Source organism: Oncorhynchus clarkii, chromosome 18 (assembly GCF_045791955.1).
Source record: "Oncorhynchus clarkii lewisi isolate Uvic-CL-2024 chromosome 18, UVic_Ocla_1.0, whole genome shotgun sequence".
Classification (NCBI taxonomy): domain Eukaryota; kingdom Metazoa; phylum Chordata; class Actinopteri; order Salmoniformes; family Salmonidae; genus Oncorhynchus; species Oncorhynchus clarkii.
In genome coordinates, this window is record NC_092164.1 from 64765463 (window position 1) to 64789949 (window position 24487).

At 41.2% G+C, this 24487-nt stretch overlaps 1 pseudogene; it reads left to right on the plus strand.

Annotated features, from left to right (window-relative positions):
• The window catches only part of LOC139372768 (gamma-aminobutyric acid type B receptor subunit 1-like), a 274428-nt pseudogene that overhangs the window by 55724 nt on the left and 194217 nt on the right, over positions 1-24487 (plus strand).

A 24487-nucleotide genomic window follows, 5' to 3' on the forward strand; every position in this document is an offset into this window, starting at 1 on the left:
TACCTGAGTAACGTGTAACAGACCAGTGTCGTATTCTACCTGAGTAACGTGTAACAGACCAGTGTCATATTCTACCTGAGTAACGTGTAACAGACCAGTGTCATATTCTACCTGAGTAACAGACCAGTGTCGTATTCTACCTGAGTAACGTGTAGCAGACCAGTGTCGTATTCTACCTGAGTATCGTGGAGCAGACCAGTGTCGTATTCTACCTGAGTAACGTGTAGCAGACCAGTGTCGTATACTACCTGAGTAACGTGTAGCAGACCAGTGTCGTATTCTACCTGAGTAACAGACCAGTGTCGTATTCTACCTGAGGAACGTGTAACAGACCAGTGTCGTATTCTACCTGAGTAACGTGTAACAGACCAGTGTCGTATTCTACCTGAGTAACGTGTAACAGACAGGTCTCGTATTCTACCTGAGTAACGTGTAACAGACCCGTGTCGTATTCTACCTGAGTAACGTGTAACAGACCAGTGTCGTATTCTACCTGAGTAACGTGTAGCAGACGAGTGTCGTATTCTACCTGAGTAACGTGTAGCAGACAGGTGTCGTATTCTACCTGAGTAACGTGTAGCAGACAGGTGTCATATTCTACCTGAGTAACGTGGAGCAGACCAGTGTCGTATTCTACCTGAGTAACGTGTAACAGACCAGTGTCGTATTCTACCTGAGTAACGTGTAGCAGACCAGTGTCGTATTCTACCTGAGTAACGTGTAGCAGACCAGTGTCGTATTCTACCTGAGTAACGTGTAGCAGACCAGTGTCGTATTCTACCTGAGTAACGTGTAACAGACCAGTGTCGTATTCTACCTGAGTAACGTGTAACAGACCAGTGTCGTATTCTACCTGAGGAACGTGTAACAGACAATATTGTCACGAAACGTGTAGTAATTGTGAAGGGGTCTTAGTGTAGTAATTGTGAAGGGGTCTTAGTGTAGTAATTGTGAAGGGGTCTTAGTGTAGTAATTGTGAAGGGGTCTTAGTGTAGTAATTGTGAAGGGGTCTTAGTGTAGTAATTGTGAAGGGGTCTTACTATCTCTCTCCCTGCTTCCCTTCCTTTCTCTTACCCTCCTTTTTTGTCTCTGTCTCTTTGCACTATCCATCCTTCATGTAACTCTCTCTTTCCTCTCCCCAATCTGAATATCCCCCCCCCCCCCCCCCCCCCTCTTCTGTCCGCAGGTGGAGGGATGGCACTTCTCCTTTTAATTATCCTAGTGTTCCCCTCCCTCACACCGGCCAAACACAATACAACCACAGGTAATGGCTTTGTGCTTTCAGTTAAATGTGAGTCTTTGACGTGACAGATGGCACCAGATGGCACCATATTAGGACAGGGTTCTGATGAAAAGTAGCGCACTATGTATGGATTAAGGTGCTGTTTGGGACACAAACTAATACCAGAGACAGCCAGCCACCATTTCAAACCACCTTCAACAGCTAAGGTATGACAGACTAGACTAAACTCCAGAGAGCTGTGCAATGACACAAATGGCCATTTGCTGTAAACATCTGCTACTTATTATCAGCACCAAATGTCACAGTGGTGACACTAAAGATCTCAGGTATAATACCCTGTTATACACCCTGTTATACACCCTGTTATATAACTGTTATACACCCTGTTACACACCCTGTTATACACCCTGTTATACACCCTGTTACACACCCTGTTATACACCCTGTTATACACCCTGTTATACACCCTGTTATACACCCTGTTATACACCCTGTTACACACCCTGTTATACACCCTGTTATACACCCTGATATATAACTGTTATACACCCTGTTATATACCCTGTTATACACCCTGTTATACACCCTGTTATACACCCTGTTATACACCCTGTTACACACCCTGTTATACACCCTGTTATACACCCTGATATATAACTGTTATACACCCTGTTATATACCCTGTTATACACTCTGTTATATAACTGTTATACACCCTGTTATATACCCTGTTATACACCCTGTTATACACCCTGTTATATACCCTGGTATATACATGGTTATATACTCTACCTTGTTATACATTCCCTGTCACACAGAGACAGAGACAACCACTAACCTCACATTAGCCTGGCTGTCTTTTGCATCACATTACACAAAGTTTGCACCCTAGTCCCTAAATAGTGCAGTATTTGGTTTCCCTTTGTATTCTGCCTCTCCCTTTCACCCACTCTTTATATCCACGATCCGTCCTCTCTCTCTCTCTCTCTCTCTCTCTCTCTCTCTCTCTCTCTCTCTCTCTCTCTCTCTCTCTCTCTCTGTCTCTCTCTGTCTCTCTCTCTCACTCTCTCTTTTTCTCTGTCTGTTTCTCTCTCTGTGTCTCTCTCTCTCTCTCTCTCTCTCTCCCTCTCTCTCTCTCTCTCTGTCTCTCTCTCTCACTCTCTCTTTTTCTCTGTCTGTTTCTCTCTCTGTGTCTCTCTCTCTGTCTCGCTCTGGTAAATGAAACTATAACTAACTACCACCACCACCACCACCACTACCACCACCATCATCATTACTACTACCACCACCACCACCACCACCACCACCACCACCACCACTAAACTGCTATCACTACCATCATCATTACTACTACCACCACCATCACCACTATCATCATCATTACTACTACCACCACCACCACCACCACCATCACTAAACTGCTATCACTACCATCATCATTACTACCACCACCACCATCACCACCACCACCACTATTATCATCATTACTACCACCATCACCACCACCACTAAACTGCTATCACTACCATCATCATTACTACTACCACCACCACCACTACCATCATCATTACTACCACCACCACCACCACTATCATCATCATTACTACTACCACCACCACTACCACCACCACTATCACTACCATCATCATTACTACTACCACCACCACCACTACCATCATCATTACTACCACCACCACCACCACTATCATCATCATTACTACTACCACCATCACCACCACCACCACCACCACTATCATCATCATTACTACTACCACAACCACTACCACCACCACTAAACTGCTATCACTACCATCATCATTACTACTACCACCACCACCACCACCACCACCACCACTATCATCATCATTACTACCACCACCACCACCACTACCACCACCACCACTACCATCATCATTACTACCACCACCACCACCACTATCATCATCATTACTACTACCACCACCACCACCACCACCACTAAACTGCTATCACTACCATCATCATTACTACTACCACCACCACCACCACCACCACCACTATCATCATCATTACTACTACCACCACCACTATCATCATCATTACTACTACCACCACCACCACCACTATCATCATCATTACTACTACCACCACCACCACCACCACCATCACTAAACTGCTATCACTACCATCATCATTACTACCACCACCACCATCACCACCACCACCACCACTATCATCATCATTACTACCACCACCAACACCACCACCACTATTATCATCATTACTACCACCATCACCACCACCACTAAACTGCTATCACTACCATCATCATTACTACTACCACCACCACCACCACCACCACCACCACCACTATCATCATCATTACTACTACCACCACCACTAAACTGCTATCACTACCATCATCATTACTACTACCACCACCACCACCACCACCACCACTAAACTGCTATCACTACCATCATCATTACTACTACCACCACCACCACCACCACCACCACTAAACTGCTATCACTACCATCATCATTACTACTACCACCACCACCACCACCACCATCACTAAACTGCTATCATTACCATCATCCTACCACCCCCACCACTACTATTATAATAATACTAATAATAATAACAATAGTACTAATTATAACTAAGTTACTGTTTACTATGCAGATGTTATTATTCAGTGTCCCTCAGGCTATGGCAGGAAAATACATATTTGGCTGCAAGAGGAGCCATTGCTCCTTCAACCATTAGTCTTTTTTTGTTTTTTAGAATAAATTTGGAATAAATGTAGTCATTTCTGTGAATAATGAATCTCTTGGTGAGGAATATTTCTCACAGTAAAGGATAATGTGTATCTCTGTTTCTACCTCCCCTGTTGTGCAGTGACCACATACACACTCCTCTTTGGGTAGCCATGTCTTTTTATGTCTGCCGGTTTCTATTGCCAATCGGTGGTCACTCAGCCTGTACTTGGTAACGATCTGTCTCTGATTCGTATCTCTGACAGAGTAGAGATAATCATACAATTCATATTCTCTGTTTAGGGCCAGATAGCAATTTAGTCGGCTTTGGGATTTTGTTTAGTTTTTCCAATGTTGTAGATATGAGTCCTTTGATTGGTTCATGATTTTGTTTATTGGAATTCTTTCTTTAGAAGCAGTGCTGGTGTCAGCTTGGTTGGTGAGGTCCAACACCAGCTGACCGAGAGGGCTCGTTTCTGGGCTCAGCTTGGTTGGTGAGGTCCAACACCAGTTGACCGAGAGGGCTCGTTTCTGGGCTCAGCTTGGTTGGTGAGGTCCAACACCAGCTGACCGAGAGGGCTCGTTTCTGGGCTCAGCTTGGTTGGTGAGGTCCAACACCAGCTGACCGAGAGGGCTCGTTTCTGGGCTCAGCTTGGTTGGTGAGGTCCAACACCAGCTGACCGAGAGGGCTCGTTTTTTGGGCTCAGCTTGGTTGGTGAGGTCCAACACCAGCTGACCGAGAGGGCTCGTTTTTTGGGCTCAGCTTGGTTGGTGAGGTCCAACACCAGCTGACCGAGAGGGCTCGTTTTTTGGGCTCAACTCTTGGGTTTGAAGTGCTTTAAATTGGAGACTTGAATTTGGACTTGAATTTTAATCTTTAATATTTTAAAAATATTTTCTGTATTTTCAATTCCACTGGCAATGGATCCCATTATGTCCTACACTGTTAAACATGCGTTAGTTGGTGTATTTCTTTGGACTGACAGAATTCTACATGTAGGGCTTCAATTCGATTTTTGTCCCATATTTTAAAGTCCAGTTTATTGAGTGGCCCCCAAACTATTGGTAGGATTACACTGTCAAATATTTGGGTCCAAATTCTAATTGGGATGTTGATTTTGAATAATTAGAATTAGGAGGTGACACTGTGGGTGAACCCAGACAGGGTGGTGGGAATTAGGAGGTGACACTGTGGGTGAACCCAGACAGGCTGGTGGGAATTAGGAGGTGACACTGTGGATGAACCCGGACGGGGCAGTGGGAATTAGGAGGTGACACTGTGGATGAACCCGGACGGGTCAGTGGGAATTAGGAGGTGACACTGTGGATGAACCCAGATGGGGCAGTGGGAATTAGGAGGTGACACTGTGGATGAACCCGGACGGGGCAGTGGGAATTAGGAGGTGACACTGTGGATGAACCCGGACGGGGCAGTGGGAATTAGGAGAGGACACTGTGGTTAAACCTGGCCGTAATCGTAGGTTGCAGATGCAACCTTCCCTGAAGGGAGCTACATACACACATATACTCTCAGGGAGCTGGGGGATAGAGAGCAATGGCGGTCAATGCTGTTTTAAGATGAGGTAGGAAGATGAGGTATGGCCTTACTTCTATTACAGCATATTGGATGACTGTCATTCATATTCCATTCACCCAGTTCAATGTAACATCAATAGGTTTAGGCTACTACATGATAATCACATTTTCCCTATACCCATCATGAGGTTGCTACAACCTAGCGTATGAATGAAAGTTTACAACGTAGGTGCACACATGTGGAGAGAAACATTTGAGGTGACAGACAGTGACACATTCAATATTGCCTTGCACACTCTTGCCTGCATATAGCTGATCAAGAGTGTAATCATTTGTCCAACAGTTGCAAAAAGAGAGTTTCTACTGGACAAATTCAGGTATGTTTATTCCCGTTTTTGTTTAGTTTGCTTGCGGTTAAGAAACGTATTTCAACAGAATCGGAATGAATACACCCCTGATCACACATAAATGCAGTTCACTTTCATAACAGCCACGTTTTATTCCTTCTCGTATCTATGCGCTTTATTCCTCTCGACTGTTACCTTGACAACGCACAACACATCAGCTGTATGTAACCCGGGCGAAAAAAACCCATTTCCAAACCATACCATGACCGCTATACATACACGCTAATCCTCGTTGTCAACATATTAGCTAATGTAACGTCATAGTCATCATAGCTAATAGAACTAACGCATTAGTAAACCCTGCCAGCTATAGCATCCCTCTGTTTGGGCAGGCTTGTTTCAGTAGGCAAAACTAGCTAGCTGCATTTGCTAACTAAGTAAGTGAATACTTTTTTAAACGAAATATCTCTCTCTATCTCTCTCTTGCTTCTCCTTCATTTTGGAAGAAATTAATTTGTTCAAAACTGTTCAAAACTGTTTCTCTCTCTTTGAGTCAGGCGGCTAGTGGTTAGAGCGTGGTGCCAGTAACCGTAAAGGTTGTTAGATCAAATCACCAAGCTGACAAGATAAAAATATGTCGTTCTGTCCCTGAACAAGGCAGTTAACCCACTGTTCCTAGGCTGTCATTGAAAATAAAATTCTTAACTGACTTGCCTAGTTAAATAAATAAAAACGACTCACCACATTTTATGAACTGCAGTGCTAGCTAGCTGTAGCTTATGCTTTCAGTACTAGATTCATTTTCTGATCCTTTGATTGGGTGGACAACATGTCAGTTCATACTGCAAAAGCTCTGATAGGTTGGAGGATGTCCTCCAGAAGTTGTCATATTTACTGTGGAAGTCTATGGAATGGGGTGAGATCCATGAGCTTCCTGTGTTTTGTATTGAAAATCAATGTACCCAGAGGAGGACGGAAGCTATCTGTCCTCCGGCTACACCATGGTGCTACCCTACAGAGTGCTGTTGAGGCTACTGTAGACCTTCATTGCAAAACAGTGTTTTAATCTATAATTTGGTGAAGTGATTATATTTACTATAGTTTTTTTAATTTTTATGAAATTCACTGAGGAGGATGGTCCTCCCCTTCCTCCTCTGAGGAGCCTTCTCTGAAGAGAGAGAGGTACAACGCAGCAGAGCAGACGCAATACCCACAATACCCACAATACCCACAGAAATAGAAATGCTATCTATGTGAGAAACACTATCCTATGTGGACTGTTGAGAGGACACAGGCAGTTATCTATTAGACAAAACCTATAGCTAGTTGGTCTGCTACACTGTTAATCAGCTAACACTGACAACACGACTACAGCAGTAGAGAGAGAGAGAGACGTTATGCTACGTGGATGGCAGCAGTGACATCCTTTAAAATTAGATGACATTCAATTATAACAGTTACGGGGGTCTCGACAGCAACAGTGTGAAGCTAGGCTACGACGTTAATCAGCTAGTACCATTATGCTAATTTAAATGGTTGCCTAATTTTTTATGTATTGCGAGGTGTTGGGGAGTGGTGTGGTGTGTGTGAGTGAGTGAGTGAGTGTGTGTGTGTGTGTGTGTGTGTGTGTATGTGTGATTAGCCTGATAAGCAGGGAGAGTTCACTCCTCTGTCAACATGAAAGGTCTGTTGATGTCTTCATCAGGATCCTGGCTACCTCCTGTGTGTTATCTCCGCTACCTCCTGTGTGTTATCTCCCCTAGATGAGGTCCTGGCTACCTCCTGTGTGTTATCTCCCCTAGACGAGGTCCTGGCTACCTCCTGTGTGTTATCTATCTCCCCTAGACGAGGTCCTGGCTACCTCCTGTGTGCTATCTCCCCTAGACGAGGTCCTGGCATCCTCGCATCCTCTCTCCTCGCCTCCCTCTCAAAACCCATTGGAGAAGAAGACCAGAATCTTAATCTCCTCCTCCAATACGGTTGAAAAGGAGGCGAGGAATCATAATAAAACAGATTGAGGTCCATGTCTGATAAGTAGACAGTAGGTATAGTGCTCCACCTAGTGGCCATGATCAGATATGACATATAGGTGTGCGTCCCAATTCTCATAGTGCACTATAAAAGGAATGTAGTGCACTATAAAAGGAATGTAGTGCACTATAAAGGCAATGTAGTGCACTATAAAGGGAATGTAGTGCACTATAAAGGGAATGTAGTGCACTATAAAAGGAATGTAGTGCACTATAAAGGCAATGTAGTGCACTATAAAGGGAATGTAGTGCACTATAAAGGGAATGTAGTGCACTATAAAGGGAATGTAGTGCACTATAAAGGGAATGTAGTGCACTATAAAAGGAATGTAGTGCACTATAAAGGGGATGTAGTGCACTATAAAGGCAATGTAGTGCACTATGAAGGGAATGTAGTGCACTGCAAAGTGAATGTAGAACACTATAAAGGGAGTGTAGTGCACTATGAAGGGCTGGCTCTCCTCATGTCCTGGTCATCTCTCATTTATCTCACGATGTGTCTCTCCTCTCGTTCTCAGGAGGCTGTGCTATCATCCGTCCTCCCAGAGATGGAGGGATAAGGTACAGAGGACTGACCCAAGAGCAGGTAGGGGCCACAGCTGGTTTATTTACTATACTAGATTGTAACATCGTGTAGATCAGCTATAACATCATGTACATCAGCTGTAACAGCTATAACATCATGTAGATCAGTGATAACATCATGTAGATCAGCTATAACATCATGTAGATCAGCGGTAAAATCATGTAGATCAGCTATAACAGCTATACCATCATGTAGATCAGCTATAACAGCTATAACATCATATAGATCAGCTGTAACATCATATAGATCAGCTGTAACATCATGTAGATCAGCTATAACATCATGTAGATCAGCTATAACATCATGTAGATCAGCTATAACATCATGTAGATCAGCTATAACATCATGTAGATCAGCTATAACATCATGCAGATCAGCTATAACATCATGTAGATCAGCGGTAACATCATGTAGATCAGCTATAACAGCTATAACATCATGTAGATCAGCTATAACAGCTATAACATCATGTATATCAGCTATAACATCATGTAGATCAGCGGTAACATCATGTAGATCAGCTATAACAGCATGCAGATAAGCTATAATAGCTATAACATCATGTAGATCAGCTATAACAGCTATAACATCATGTAGATCAGCTATAACATCATGTAGATCAGCTATAACATCATGTAGATCAGCTATAACATCATGCAGATCAGCTATAACAGCTATAACATGTAGATCAGCTATAACAACATGTAGATCAGCTATAACATCATGTAGATCAGCTATAACATCATGTAGATCAGCTATAACATGTAGATCAGCTATAACATCATAATAGATCAGCGGTAACATCATGTAGATCAGCTATAACAGCATGTAGATCAGCGGTAACATCATGTAGATCAGCTATAACATCATGTAGATCAGCTGTAACATCATGTAGATCAGCTATAACATCATGTAGATCAGCTGTAACATCATGTAGATCAGCTATAACAGCTATAACATCATGTAGATCAGCTATAAAATCATGTAGATCAGCGGTAACATCATGTAGATCAGCTATAACAGCTGTAACATCATGTAGATCAGCTATAACATCATGTAGATCAGCTATAACATCATGTAGATTAGCTATAACAGCTATAACATCATGTAGATCAGCTATAACATCATGTAGATCAGCTATAACATCATGTAGATCAGCTATAACATCATGTAGATCAGCTATAACATCATGTAGATCAGCTATAACAGATGTAACATCATGTAGATCAGCTATAACATCATGTAGATCAGCGGTAACATCATGTAGATCAGCGGTAACATCATGTAGATCAGCTATAACATCATGCAGATCAGCTATAACATCATGTAGATCAGCGGTAACATCATGTAGATCAGCTATAACAGCTATAACATCATGTAGATCAGCTATAACATCATGTAGATCAGCTATAACATCAAGTAGATCAGCTATAACATCATGTAGATCAGCTATAACATCATGTAGATCAGCTATAACATCATGTATATCAGCTATAACATAATGTAGATCAGCTATAACAGCTATAACATCATGTAGATCAGCTATAACATCATGTAGATCAGCTATAACATCATGTAGATCAGCTATAACATCATGTAGATCAGCTATAACAGCTATAACATCATGTAGATCAGATATAACATCATGTAGATCAGCTATAACATCATGTAGATCAGCTATAACATCATGTAGATCAGCTATAACATCATGTAGATCAGCTATAACATCATGCAGATAAGCTATAACAGCTATAACATCATGTAGATCAGCTATAACAGCTATAACATCATGTAGATCAGCTATAACATCATGTAGATCAGCTATAACATCATGTAGATCAGCTATAACATCATGTAGATCAGCTATAACATCATGTAGATCAGCTATAACATCATAATAGATCATAACATCATGTAGATCAGCTATAACATCATGTAGATCAGCTAACATCATGTAGATCAGCTATAACATCATGCAGATCAGCTATAACATCATGTAGATCAGCTATAACATGTAGATCAGCTATAACAGCATGTAGATCAGCGGTAACATCATGTAGATCAGCTATAACATCATGCAGATCAGCTATAACAGCTATAACATGTAGATCAGCTATAACAACATGTAGATCAGCTATAACATCATGTAGATCAGCTATAACATCATGTAGATCAGCTATAACATCATGTAGATCAGCTATAACATCATAATAGATCAGCGGTAACATCATGTAGATCAGCTATAACAGCATGTAGATCAGCGGTAACATCATGTAGATCAGCTATAACATCATGTAGATCAGCGGTAACATCATGTAGATCAGCTATAACATCATGTAGATCAGCTATAACAGCTATAACATCATGTAGATCAGCTATAACATCATGTAGATCAGCGGTAACATCATGTAGATCAGCTATAACAGCTGTAACATCATGTAGATCAGCTATAACATCATGTAGATCAGCTATAACATCATGTAGATCAGCTATAACATCATGTAGATCAGCTATAACAGCCATAACATCATGTAGATCAGCTATAACATCATGTAGATCAGCTATAACATCATGTAGATCAGCTATAACATCATGTAGATCAGCTATAACATCATGTAGATCAGCTATAACATCATGTAGATCAGCGGTAACATCATGTAGATCAGCTATAACAGCTGTAACATCATGTAAATCAGCTATAACATCATGTAGATCAGCTATAACATCATGTAGATCAGCGGTAACATCATGTAGATCAGCGGTAACATCATGTAGATCAGCTATAACATCATGTAGATCAGCTATAACAGTTGTAACATCATGTAGATCAGCTATAACATCATGTAGATCAGCTATAACAGCTGTAACATCATGTAGATCAGCTATAACATCATGTAGATCAGCGGTAACATCATGTAGATCAGCTATAACAGCTATAACATCATGTAGATCAGGTATAACATCATGTAGATCAGCTATAACATAATGTAGATCAGCTATAACATCATGTAGATCAGCAATAACAGCTATAACATCATGTAGATCAGCTATAACATCATGTAGATCAGCTGTAACATCATGTAGATCAGCTATAACAGCTATAACATCATGTAGATCAGCTATAACATCATGTAGATCAGCTATAACAGCTATAACATCATGTAGATCAGCGGTAACATCATGTAGATCAGCTATAACAGCTGGAACATCATGTAGATCAGCTATAACATCATGTAGATCAGCTATAACATCATGTAGATCAGCTATAACAGCTATAACATCATGTAGATCAGCTATAACATCATGTAGATCAGCTATAACATCATGCAGATCAGCTATAACCGCTATAACATGTAGATCAGCTATAACAACATGTAGATCAGCTATAACATCATGTAGATCAGCTATAACATCATGTAGATCAGCTATAACATCATGTAGATCAGCTATAACATCATGTAGATCAGCGGTAACATCATGTAGATCAGCTATAACATCATGTAGATCAGCTATAACATCATGTAGATCAGCTATAACAGCTGTAACATCATGTAGATCAGCTATAACAGCTATAACATCATGTAGATCAGCTATAACATCATGTAGATCAGCGGTAACATCATGTAGATCAGCTATAACATCATGTAGATCAGCTATAACATCATGTAGATCAGCTATAACATCATGTAGATCAGCTATAACAGCTGTAACATCATGTAGATCAGCTATAACAGCTATAACATCATGTAGATCAGCGGTAACATCATGTAGATCAGCTATAACAGCTATAACATCATGTAGATCAGCGGTAACATCATGTAGATCAGCGAAAACATCATGTAGATCAGCTATAACATCATGTAGATCAGCTATAACATCATGTAGATCAGCGGTAACATAATGTAGATCAGCTATAACATCATGTAGATCAGCTATAACATCATGTAGATCAGCTATAACAGCTATAACATCATGTAGATCAGCTATAACATCATGTAGATCAGCTATAACAGCTATAACATCATGTAGATCAGCTGTAACATCATGTAGATCAGCTATAACAGCGGTAACATCATGTAGATCAGCTATAACATCATGTAGATCAGTGGTAACATCATGTAGATCAGCTATAACATCATGTAGATCAGCTATAACATCATGTCGATCAGCTATAACATCATGCAGATAAGCTATAACAGCTATAACATCATGTAGATCAGCTATAACATCATGTAGATCAGCTATAACAGCATGTAGATCAGCTATAACATCATGTAGATCAGCTATAACATCATGCAGATCAGCTATAACAGCTATAACATCATGTAGATCAGCTATAACATCATGTAGATCAGCTATAACATCATGCAGATCAGCTATAACAGCTATAACATCATGTAGATCAGCTATAACAGCTATAACATCATGTAGATCAGCGGTAACATCATGTAGATCAGCTATAACAGCTATAACATCATGTAGATCAGCTATAACAGCCATAACATCATGTAGATCAGCGGTAACATCATGTAGATCAGCTATAACATCATGCAGATCAGCTATAACAGCTATAACATCATGCAGATCAGCTATAACAGCTATAACATCATGTAGATCAGCTATAACAGCTATAACATCATGTAGATCAGCGGTAACATCATGTAGATCAGCTATAACATCATGCAGATCAGCTATAACAGCTATAACATCATGTAGATCAGCTATAACAGCTATAACATCATGTAGATCAGCGGTAACATCATGTAGATCAGCTATAACATCATGTAGATCAGCTATAACAGCTATAACATCATGTAGATCAGCTATAACAGCTATAACATCATGTAGATCAGCGGTAACATCATGTAGATCAGCTATAACATCATGTAGATCAGTGGTAACATCATGTAGATCAGCTATAACATCATGTAGATCAGCTATAACATCATGTAGATCAGCTATAACATCATGTAGATCAGCTATAACATCATGTAGATCAGCTATAACATCATGCAGATAAGCTATAACAGCTATAACATCATGTAGATCAGCTATAACATCATGTAGATCAGCTATAACAGCATGTAGATCAGCTATAACATCATGTAGATCAGCTATAACATCATGCAGATCAGCTATAACAGCTATAACATCATGTAGATCAGCTATAACATCATGTAGATCAGCTATAACAGCTATAACATCATGTAGATCAGCTATAACATCATGTAGATCAGCTATAACATCATGCAGATCAGCTATAAAAGCTATAACATCATGTAGATCAGCTATAACAGCTATAACATCATGTAGATCAGCGGTAACATCATGTAGATCAGCTATAACAGCTATAACATCATGTAGATCAGCTATAACAGCTATAACATCATGTAGATCAGCGGTAACATCATGTAGATCAGCTATAACATCATGCAGATCAGCTATAACAGCTATAACATCATGTAGATCAGCTATAACAGCTATAACATCATGCAGATCAGCTATAACAGCTATAACATCATGTAGATCAGCTATAACAGCTATAACATCATGTAGATCAGCGGTAACATCATGTAGATCAGCTATAACATCATGCAGATCAGCTATAACAGCTATAACATCATGTAGATCAGCTATAACAGCTATAACATCATGTAGATCAGCGGTAACATCATGTAGATCAGCTATAACATCATGTAGATCAGCTATAACAGCTATAACATCATGTAGATCAGCTATAACAGCTATAACATCATGTAGATCAGCGGTAACATTATGTAGATCAGCTATAACATCATGTAGATCAGCTATAACAGCTATAACATCATGTAGATCAGCTATAACAGCTATAACATCATGTAGATCAGCGGTAACATCATGTAGATCAGCGGTAACATCATGTAGATCAGCTATAACATCATGTAGAGCCTAACGGTATTGCAGTTTAATATGATAATTGCTCCCCAGAGTAAATGTAGTGCAAATTATTCAACAGATACAGCTCCCTATCTCACATTGTGTGTGTGTGTGTGTCTGTGTGTGTGTGTGTGTGTCTGTGTGTGTGTGTATGTGTGTGTGTGCGTGTGTGTGTGTTTGTGTGTCTGTCTGTGTGTGTGTGTGTGTGTGTGTGTGTGTGTATCCAGATCCGCAGTGTGCAGGTGCTCCCCTTGGACTATGAGATTGAGTACATCTGCAGAGGGAACAGGTGGATCGTAGGTCCCAAGGTGAGGAAGTGTCTCCCCAACGGTACCTGGACTGACCTCACGCAGCGCAGCAAATGCTGTGAGTTACAACTCTTCTTTCACACACTCCATAACTGACTATATTCAATCACCTCTCTATCTCCTCACACTCCCCCGTGTTTTCTGCCTCCACCTACCTTTCTCTGATTTTTCTACTGCTTTTTGGAAGAGGTAATGTCCTCTAACCAGCTTCGCATGAGGCACATAGCCATGACATGGTTGCATGATCCCCAGAATGAGTCAAGTTCACCACGGATCCCTTTCAGGAAGACACAACATTCTGTAACACCCTGGGTATTATCGACCCCGTCCTTGATCGCGTCGCAACTTGGTTTTGTGAATGTAATCAATAACTTCTTCCACCGTGCACCCCGACACCCTCCACAGTCTAACCACTCACTGTCCGTCTACATTATCTATATGCCCATCTGTTGTCTGTGTAGTGGTTACTGTGACTCTCTGCCAAAAGCTCTTCTTCACAGACTCTGATGTCTTTCTAGTGGTTGTTCCTTTTTACTTTTACAGTAGCACAGGGTTAAAAAAACAAATATATCTCTCTCTCTCTCTCTCTCTCTCTCTCTCTGTCTCTCTCTCTCTTTATCTCTCCCTCTCTCTCTCCCTCTCTCTCCCTCTCTCCCGCTCTCTCTCTCTCTCTCCCTCTCTCTCTCTCCCTCTCTCTGTCACTCTTTCTGCCTCTCTCTCTCTCTCTCTCTCTCTCTCTCACTCTTACCCTCTCTAACCATGACCTATCCCTCCCTCCCCCAGTACTACTATGCCCGCGGGTGTGGACATCTCTGGAGAACGGGCGTGTATCAGAGTGGCCCCTGGGGCCCCCAGTGGAGGGGACCATACTTCAGTACAGCTGTCTGCCAGGATTCATCCTGATTGGAAGGAACTCCACACACTGCAACAAGCTGGGCAAATGGGACTCGCTCAAACCCGTCTGCCACTGTGAGTACAGATACTGCAGCTAAATTATTCTTGGATCCAATTGATGTACATTTTTAACAGAACAGTTTGGCTCTGTTAGTGTATAACTCTGTATTGTATAACTCTGTAGTGTATAACTCTGTAGTGTATAACTCTGTATTGTATAACTCTGTAGTGTTTAACTCTGTAGTGTTTAACTCTGTAGTGTTTAACTCTGTAGTGTTTAACTCTGTAGTGTATAACTCTGTAGTGTTTAACTCTGTAGTGTTTAACTCTGTAGTGTTTAACTCTGTAGTGTATACCTCTGTAGTGTTTAACTCTGTAGTGTTTAACTCTGTAGTGTTTAACTCTGTAGTGTTTAACTTTGTAGTGTATAACTCTGTAGTGTTTAACTCTGTAGTGTATAACTCTGTAGTGTTTAACTCTGTAGTGTTTAACTCTGTAGTGTTTAACTCTGTAGTGTATACCTCTGTAGTGTATAACTCTGTAGTGTATACCTCTGTAGTGTTTAACTCTGTAGTGTTTAACTTTGTAGTGTTTAACTCTGTATTGTATAACTCTGTAGTGTTTAACTCTGTAGTGTATAACTCTGTAGTGTTTAACTCTGTAGTGTTTAACTCTGTAGTGTTTAACTTTGTAGTGTATAACTCTGTAGTGTATAACTCTGTAGTGTATAACTCTGTTTACAGTAAGATATAAAGGAGCACTATATCTAGTATTTGTTGTGTGAATAGAAAGTAAAAGAGTTCTCTGTTTCTTTCTTCCTCCATGTCTCTGTTTGAAGATGACAGACATTATACAGGTGAGTCAATTTTCCTACATTTTGCCTGTAAGATTATATATTATATATATATTTTTTTATTTGATTGCTTTCCATGTAGCTTTTCCGTTTTTAGTGAAGTCTAAAGTGAAGTAACATTTATTTACCTTAGATATTTTTTGTAGAAACAATTTGCTAAATGTATCACTTTCTTGTACCACCACATGGTGGCAGTGTTGTGCTGTAAATGTCTCTGGTGTTTTCTAACGTTGTGATAACAACCTCATACGCCCAACTGTGTGTGATCGACGATATTACAGATTGTATAGAGGTCAGTCCATTCACGGGAAGATGTCTATGAGAAAATTAAGATATAATTTAAAGCTAGAAATGCTATGGGTATCAGCAGAGCTATCAGTCCTTCTGTGACGGCATTGCAGTATTGATTTTAGCATGTAAATCTTGGTGGGGAAAAACGAAAAAACAAAACAATCGTGAGGCATGCCAGCAAAGCCACTACACAACACAACACTAAACAATACATTACTTGCACTATAACGGTGACAACAGTGCGCGTAAACTGTTAGGGCCTGCATAAAGATGTCCCAACAACAGAGCTTTCTTTCCCGGATCACCCTGTGGTGAATCCTTACCCCTGCTACACCTGGCTATCAGTGGATCTTTGTCTGGCAGGAAACAGTTCATCCAGCCTCATTTACTGCCTTTTAAGAAAGTATAGCTGATAAGGCTGACTCGCTTAAACAAATGTGTTTTCTACTGACAATGGAGCTGTACAAACTATGGCATAAGGGGATGACAAGCGGATAAGAGACAATCCGTAATTTATATTAAGTCATTAATGAGCAAGCTAGGACGAAAGTAGTCAATATAACTATTTGTTCAGTACTTTTGAAATGTACAGCGACAGAATTCAGATCACGGGCCGTTCTTACGGTATTCTCCCTGTACACCAAGTCAGAACCGTAGGATAAATAAAGGGGGCATATAAGCAGACTATGAAAGCTCTTACAATATCTGATGTTGTAAATTTCTCTAGAACAGGCTACATGTGCACCACCAGGTCAGAACAGTGGGGGAAAGGGATGAGGGAAAGGGATGAGGGGGAAAGGGATGAGGGGGAAAGGGACCTAATTAATAGGGTGAGGCACATGGGCAACTAACAGCTTACTACACACATACACTTAGTTTTTTCTTAACTACAGTATACATACAGTGCATTCGAAAAGTATTCAGACCCCTTGACTTTTTCCACATTTTGTTACGTTACAGCCTCATTCTAAAATGTATTAATTCGTTTCCCCTCCCCCCTCATAAATCTACACACAATACCCCATAATGACATCACAATACCCCATAATGACATCACAATACCCCATAATGACATCACAATACCCCATAACGACAAAGCAAAAACAGGTTTGTAGAAATGTTGACCAAAAAAAAAGAATACAAAAAATACTGAAATATGACATTTGCATAAGTATTCAAACTCTTTCCTCAGTACTTTGTTCAATCACCTTTGGCAGCTATTACAGCTCTGTCAGAGTGACCATCGGGTTCTTGGTCACCTCCCTGACCAAGGCATTTCCCCCCCCGATTGCTCAGTTTGACATGGCTTGTTTTTTGCCCTGACATGCACTGTCAACTTGTCATGACTTCCGCCGAGGTCGGCCCCTCTCCTTGTACGGTGCTCGGCGGTCGACGTCACCGGTCTTCTAGCCATCGCTGATCCATCTTTCATTATCCATTGGTTTTGTCTTTATTTTCTACACACCTGGTTTTCATTATCCAATTACATGTTCATGTATTTAACCCTCTGTTTCCACATGTTTGTTGTGTGTCATTATTTCTATGTTCAGTTCGGTTCCTGATGGCTGGTTTTTCGACGGGTGCTGTGTTCACCCGTGTGTAATATTTACGGTTGGTATTTTGGTCAATTGTATTTGTTTATCTTGTGCTTTTATTTTTTGAGTAAAGTACGTTGCTCACTCATTTTGCTCTCCTGCGTCTGACTTCATGCACCAGCTACACTCACCTTCTGACACAACTGTGGAACCATATATATCATCCTAGATGTTTCTACAACTTCTGTGTCCACCTGTGGTAAATTCAACCGATTGGACATGATTTGGAAAGGCACAAATCACGTCCATTCAATTTAATTTACTGTACCACAGGTGATCTCCAAGTTGTAGAACCATCTCAAGGATGATCACTGGAAACAGGATGCACCTGAGCTCAATTACAAGTCTCATAGCAAAGGGTCTGAATACTTATGTAAATAAGTGTTTTCGCTTTGTCATTATTGTGTAGATTGATGAGTAAAAGAAAAACATGATTTAATCAATTTTAGGCTGTAAGGCTGTAAGGAAACAACATGTGGAAACAGTCAAGTGGTCTGAATACTTTCCGAAAGCCCTGTATCTCTCTGGCATATTACATCATTTATGCAGCAGCATTATTAGGGTGAGGCACATGGGCTACTAACAGCTTAGTGTTACTTTCTTAGCTACAGTATACATCTCTCCCGGGCATATTACATCATTTATGCAGCAGCATTATTAGGGTGAGGCACATGGGCTACTAACAGCTTACTACACACTTAGTGTTACTTTCTTACCTACAGTATACATCTCTCCCTGACATATTACATCATTTATGCAGCAGCGTACAATACATTTTTTGGACTCACCTTGTTGTGCTGTGCTCACTTGAACAGGAAGGTGGCGCGGCGGTCCTTCTTGTTGTCAACCTCCTTCTTGTTGTCAACCTCCTTCTTCAACCTTTTGTCATCAACAACTCAGAAAAGGTTGAACCATGACGTCAGCGAGGTTCGGGTCTAGAAAGCTCTAGAAAGTTCTAGAAAGCTCTAGAAAGTTCTAGAAAGCTCTAGAAAGGTCTAGAAAGGTCTAGAAAACTCTAGAAAGTTCTAGAAAGGTCTAGAATGCTCTAGAAAACTCTAGAAAGGTCTAGAAAGCTCTAGAAAGCTCTAGAAAAGTCTAGAAAGCTCTAGAAAACTCTAGAAAGCTCTAGACAGTCCCCGACTTGGAACTCCCAGTTGGATGACTGTTCAAAATGTTGTTTTTTTTGCCAGTCGGAGCTGTTTTTAAAATATTTTTAAAGAGTACCCAGTTGTCTTTAACTCACTGAAGTCTGAGATTTCCCAGTTCCAAGTTTTCAGTTGTTTTCAGTTGCGGCAGAAGTCATGCTGGATTGACAGCATGGCCAATGTTGAATGTTTATCCTTTTAAACTTGGAAAAGAGACCCTTAAACCCAGACTTGGGACCACACAGCCACTCCACTGAATAGCAGGCTAGTGATTGCTTTGCAATGCTTGCAGTGAGCCACTGATTCCTTCCAAACCACTCATTGTTGAATTTGGAAATTCAAACTTGTTGTGTGACGTTTATGTCCAATGGCCGGTGAGCACCAATATGTTTTATCTATAAGGATTGAAAAAGATTTGCCAGTAGATTGTCCAACTTGATTCATGATGATGACCGCTTGTCTGGCTTGATAGCTAAGATTTTGAAAGTATGATGTTGACACGATGTGTCCAATCGAAGCTACGGTAGATATAAGGTGATTTGACGTCATTTTATCTGTGGCCAATGACCTTGAGCCTTCTTGGATGGGCACTTCTAATGTAAATCTATGGCAGCACCCAAGGGGCTTGAATTTTCGAGTTCTCCCCATAGACTTTCCTGTGACGTAGTGTCCCTATTAAGTGACAGAACATTGAGCCAATCATGGGGCAACTAGAGAACATTACCAACCCCTACACTCTGCATTTCCCGCTGGCTGGCCCACCACCACAGAAAGCACTGGGCTAGGCTGAAACTCCTGCATTTTGGAGCTGTCTGGCCCACCACCACAGAAAGCACTGGGCTAGGCTGAAACTCCTGCATTTTGGAGCTGTCTGGCCCACCACCACAGAAAGCACTGGGCTAGGCTGAAACTCCTGCATTTTGGAGCTGTCTGGCCCACCACCACAGAAAGCACTGGGCTAGGCTGAAACTCCTGCATTTCCCGCTGGCTGGCCCACCACCACAGAAAGCACTGGGCTAGGCTGAAACTCCTGCATTTCCCGCTGGCTGGCCCACCACCACAGAAAGCACTGGGCTAGGCTGAAACTCCTGCATTTTGGAGCTGTCTGGCCCACCACCACAGAAAGCACTGGGCTAGGCTGAAACTCCTGCATTTTGGAGCTGTCTGGCCCACCACCACAGAAAGCACTGGGCTAGGCTGAAACTCCTGCATTTTGGAGCTGTCTGGCCCACCACCACAGAAAGCACTGGGCTAGGCTGAAACTCCTGCATTTCCCGCTGTCTGGCCCACCACCACAGAAAGCACTGGGCTAGGCTGAAACTCCTGCATTTTGGAGCTGTCTGGCCCACCACCACAGAAAGCACTGGGCTAGGCTGAAACTCCTGCATTTCCCGCTGGCTGGCCCACCACCACAGAAAGCACTGGGCTAGGCTGAAACTCCTGCATTTTGGAGCTGTCTGGCCCACCACCACAGAAAGCACTGGGCTAGGCTGAAACTCCTGCATTTTGGAGCTGTCTGGCCCACCACCACAGAAAGCACTGGGCTAGGCTGAAACTCCTGCATTTTGGAGTTGTCTTACTCAAGAAAAAAATGCGACTTTATTGACTCAATTTAAAAAAAAAAAAATGTATACATTGTTTGGAAACTGATATGTGACACGTATTAATGCCAAAATAACATGCACAACAGGCACACAAAAAATATATATATCTAACTCTGCCCCACCTTCCCTGAAGGATGGGTCGCCACTGCAGTACAGTATGAAGCTAGGTAAACACTGCTTCTCCAATAAAATCTCAGATCACACTTGTAGGTCGATGTCATGGCGACGATGTCATGGCGACGTCATCGGGTATAATGGTCATCTCGTGCTGATCAGAAGGACGTCAAATCAAAGGCACTCCTTCCATATGAAGTTGTTTTTTGACGAAAAAATGAAAACGTGTCAGTTTATCAATTTCACAAGATTGGAGTAAAAACACATTCAACTACGTAAGATACAGTATTAGCTGAAATGTAGCTCGTCTTTAGAACAACTTAGGGTTGAAATTTTCCCTTCTCTCATTGACTTCTCAAACCCCAAACCCCTGGCCGGCTCTGATTGGTCTGTTTAGCAAGGGTTCCCAGAAGTCTTGCGATGTTGAACCTCTCTCTCTCTAGAGAGACTATCGCTTTGTGGCAACATTGGATTTTTTTTATGTCAAGACCTGAGAGTGAAGTAATGCACTGAGCATGTATAAACCACCCAGTAGTATAAACCACCCAGTAGTATAAACCACCCAGTAGTATACATCACCCTGTAGTATATATCACCCAGTAGTATACATCACCCAGTAGTATACATCACCCAGTAGTATACATCACCCAGTAGTATAAATCACCCAGTAGTATAAATCACCCAGTAGTATACATCACCCAGTAGTATACATCACCCAGTAGTATAAACCACCCAGTAGCATAAACCACCCAGTAGTATAAATCACCCAGTAGTATACATCACCCAGTAGTATACACCACCCAGTAATATACATCAAACAGTAGTATATATCACCCAGTAGTATAAACCACCCAGTAATATACATAAACAGTAGTATATATCACCCAGTAGTATAAACCACCCAGTAGTATAAACCACCCAGTAGTATAAACCACCCAGTAGTTTAAACCACCCAGTAGTATAAGTCACCCAGTAGTATATATCACCCAGTAGTATAAACCACCCAGTAATATACATAAACAGTAGTATATATCACCCAGTAGTATAAACCACCCAGTAGTGTAAACCACCCAGTAGTATAAACCACCCAGTAGTTTAAACCACCCAGTAGTATATATCACCCAGTAGTATATATCACCCAGTAGTATAAATCACCCAGTAGTGTAAACCACCCAGTAGTTTAAACCACCCAGTAGTATATATCACCCAGTAGTATAAATCACCCAGTAGTGTAAACCACCCAGTAGTATAAACCACCCAGTAGTATATATCACCCAGTAGTATATATCACCCAGTAGTATAAATCACCCAGTAGTGTAAACCACCCAGTAGTTTAAACCACCCAGTAGTATATATCACCCAGTAGTGTAAACCATCCATTAGTATAAACCACCCAGTAGTATAAACCACCCAGTAGTATATATCTGATGCATGAATAGAGGGTTGGCAGTATAAACCACCCAGTAATGTAACTAGTATGGTGATCGTGGACTTTAATATTCTCTCTGTTGAAACCAGAGGTCATTAAGCTTTTAATGGCCTTGCGTTTTAATAGCCACTGCAAAATTCAACAAACTGTCTCCATATGCATTCTCAACCATAGGCGACACATTAGGGAGTAGAGTGCTTTGCTGACAGGTTCTCTAAAGAATTCTTCTATGTCTAGTTTCCCAACCTCTGTCCCACCGGCTGAACATTTTGTCCCCCCCCCCCTCCCCTAGCAATACACAGCTGATTCAAATAATCAAAGCTTTCCCCCAGGAGGATCCCCATGACTGAGTTTTTGGGGGTAACCCTGGTCAATAGGTTGAACCTTCATTTTGTCATAATAGAGAGGAGGAGACTTTCATGTCTATGTATATTTAGGAGGCTGTTTGTTCCCACGGTCTCGACCTCAGACGGAAGCCTAGTGAGACGATGTGAACTGGTGTAGTACTCTACTGACACCACACGGGGGCAGTATTCATATCATAATGGTCACAGGGTACAACACTGGATGGCAGTATGGTGTCAGAAAACACTGGTTTAACTTCTGTTGCTCTTTTCTCTCCTTTATGTGTCGTATCCAAATACATATGTTGAAACAAACAAGATGTATACACTGGTATTACCATATGGTGTTAACGGGATGAGGTTTTACAGGAAACCATTTGTCGTTAACGGGATGAGGTTTTACAGGAAACAGTTTGTCGTTAACGGGATGAGGTTTTACAGGAAACTGTTTATGTAGTTAACAGGATGAGGTTTTACAGGAAACTGTTTATGTAGTTAACGGGATGAGGTTTTACAGGAAACCGTTTGTCGTTAACGGGATGAGGTTTTACAGGTAACCATTTGTCGTTAACGGGATGAGGTTTAACAGGAAACCGTTTGTCGTTAACGGGATGAGGTTTAACAGGAAACCGTTTGGCGTTAACAGGATGAGGTTTTACAGGAAACCATTTGTCGTTAACGGGATGAGGTTTAACAGGAAACCGTATATGTAGTTAACAGGATGAGGTTTAACAGGAAACCGTTTATGTAGTTAACAGGATGAGGTTTTACAGGAAACCATTTGTCTTTAAGGGATTGAGGTTTAACAGGAACCCGTTTATGTAGTTAACAGGATGAGGTTTAACAGGAAACCATTTGTCGTTAACGGGATGAGGTTTAACAGGAAACCGTTTGTCGTTAACGGGATAAGGTTTTACAGGAAACAGTTTGTCGTTAACGGGATGAGGTTTAACAGGAAACCGTTTATGTAGTTAACAGGATGAGGTTTTACAGGAAACCGTTTGTCGTTAACGGGATGAGGTTTAACAGGAAACCGTATATGTAGTTAACAGGATGAGGTTTAACAGGAAACCGTTTGTCGTTAACGGGATGAGGTTTTACAGGAAACAGTTTGTCGTTAACAGGATGAGGTTTAACAGGAAACCGTTTATCATTAACGGGATGAGGTTTTACAGGAAACCGTTTATCATTAACGGGATGAGGTTTTACAGGAAACAGTTTGTCGTTAACGGGATGAGGTTTTACAGGAAACAGTTTATGTCGTTAACGGGATGAGGTTTTACAGGAAACCGTTTGTCATTAATGGGATGAGGTTTTACAGGAAACTGTTTACTAGGGTGGTGATGTTATTTATTATGCACAGAGTGGTTTCACTATGTAGTAAACTACTTTTGAATAGGGCCCATCGGATTCTGGTCAAAAGTAGTGTACTATATAGGGAATAGGGTGCCATTTGGGCTGCACTCTGAGTGTTATACCCCAGACAGTGTTAGCTAAATTGATAAATGACA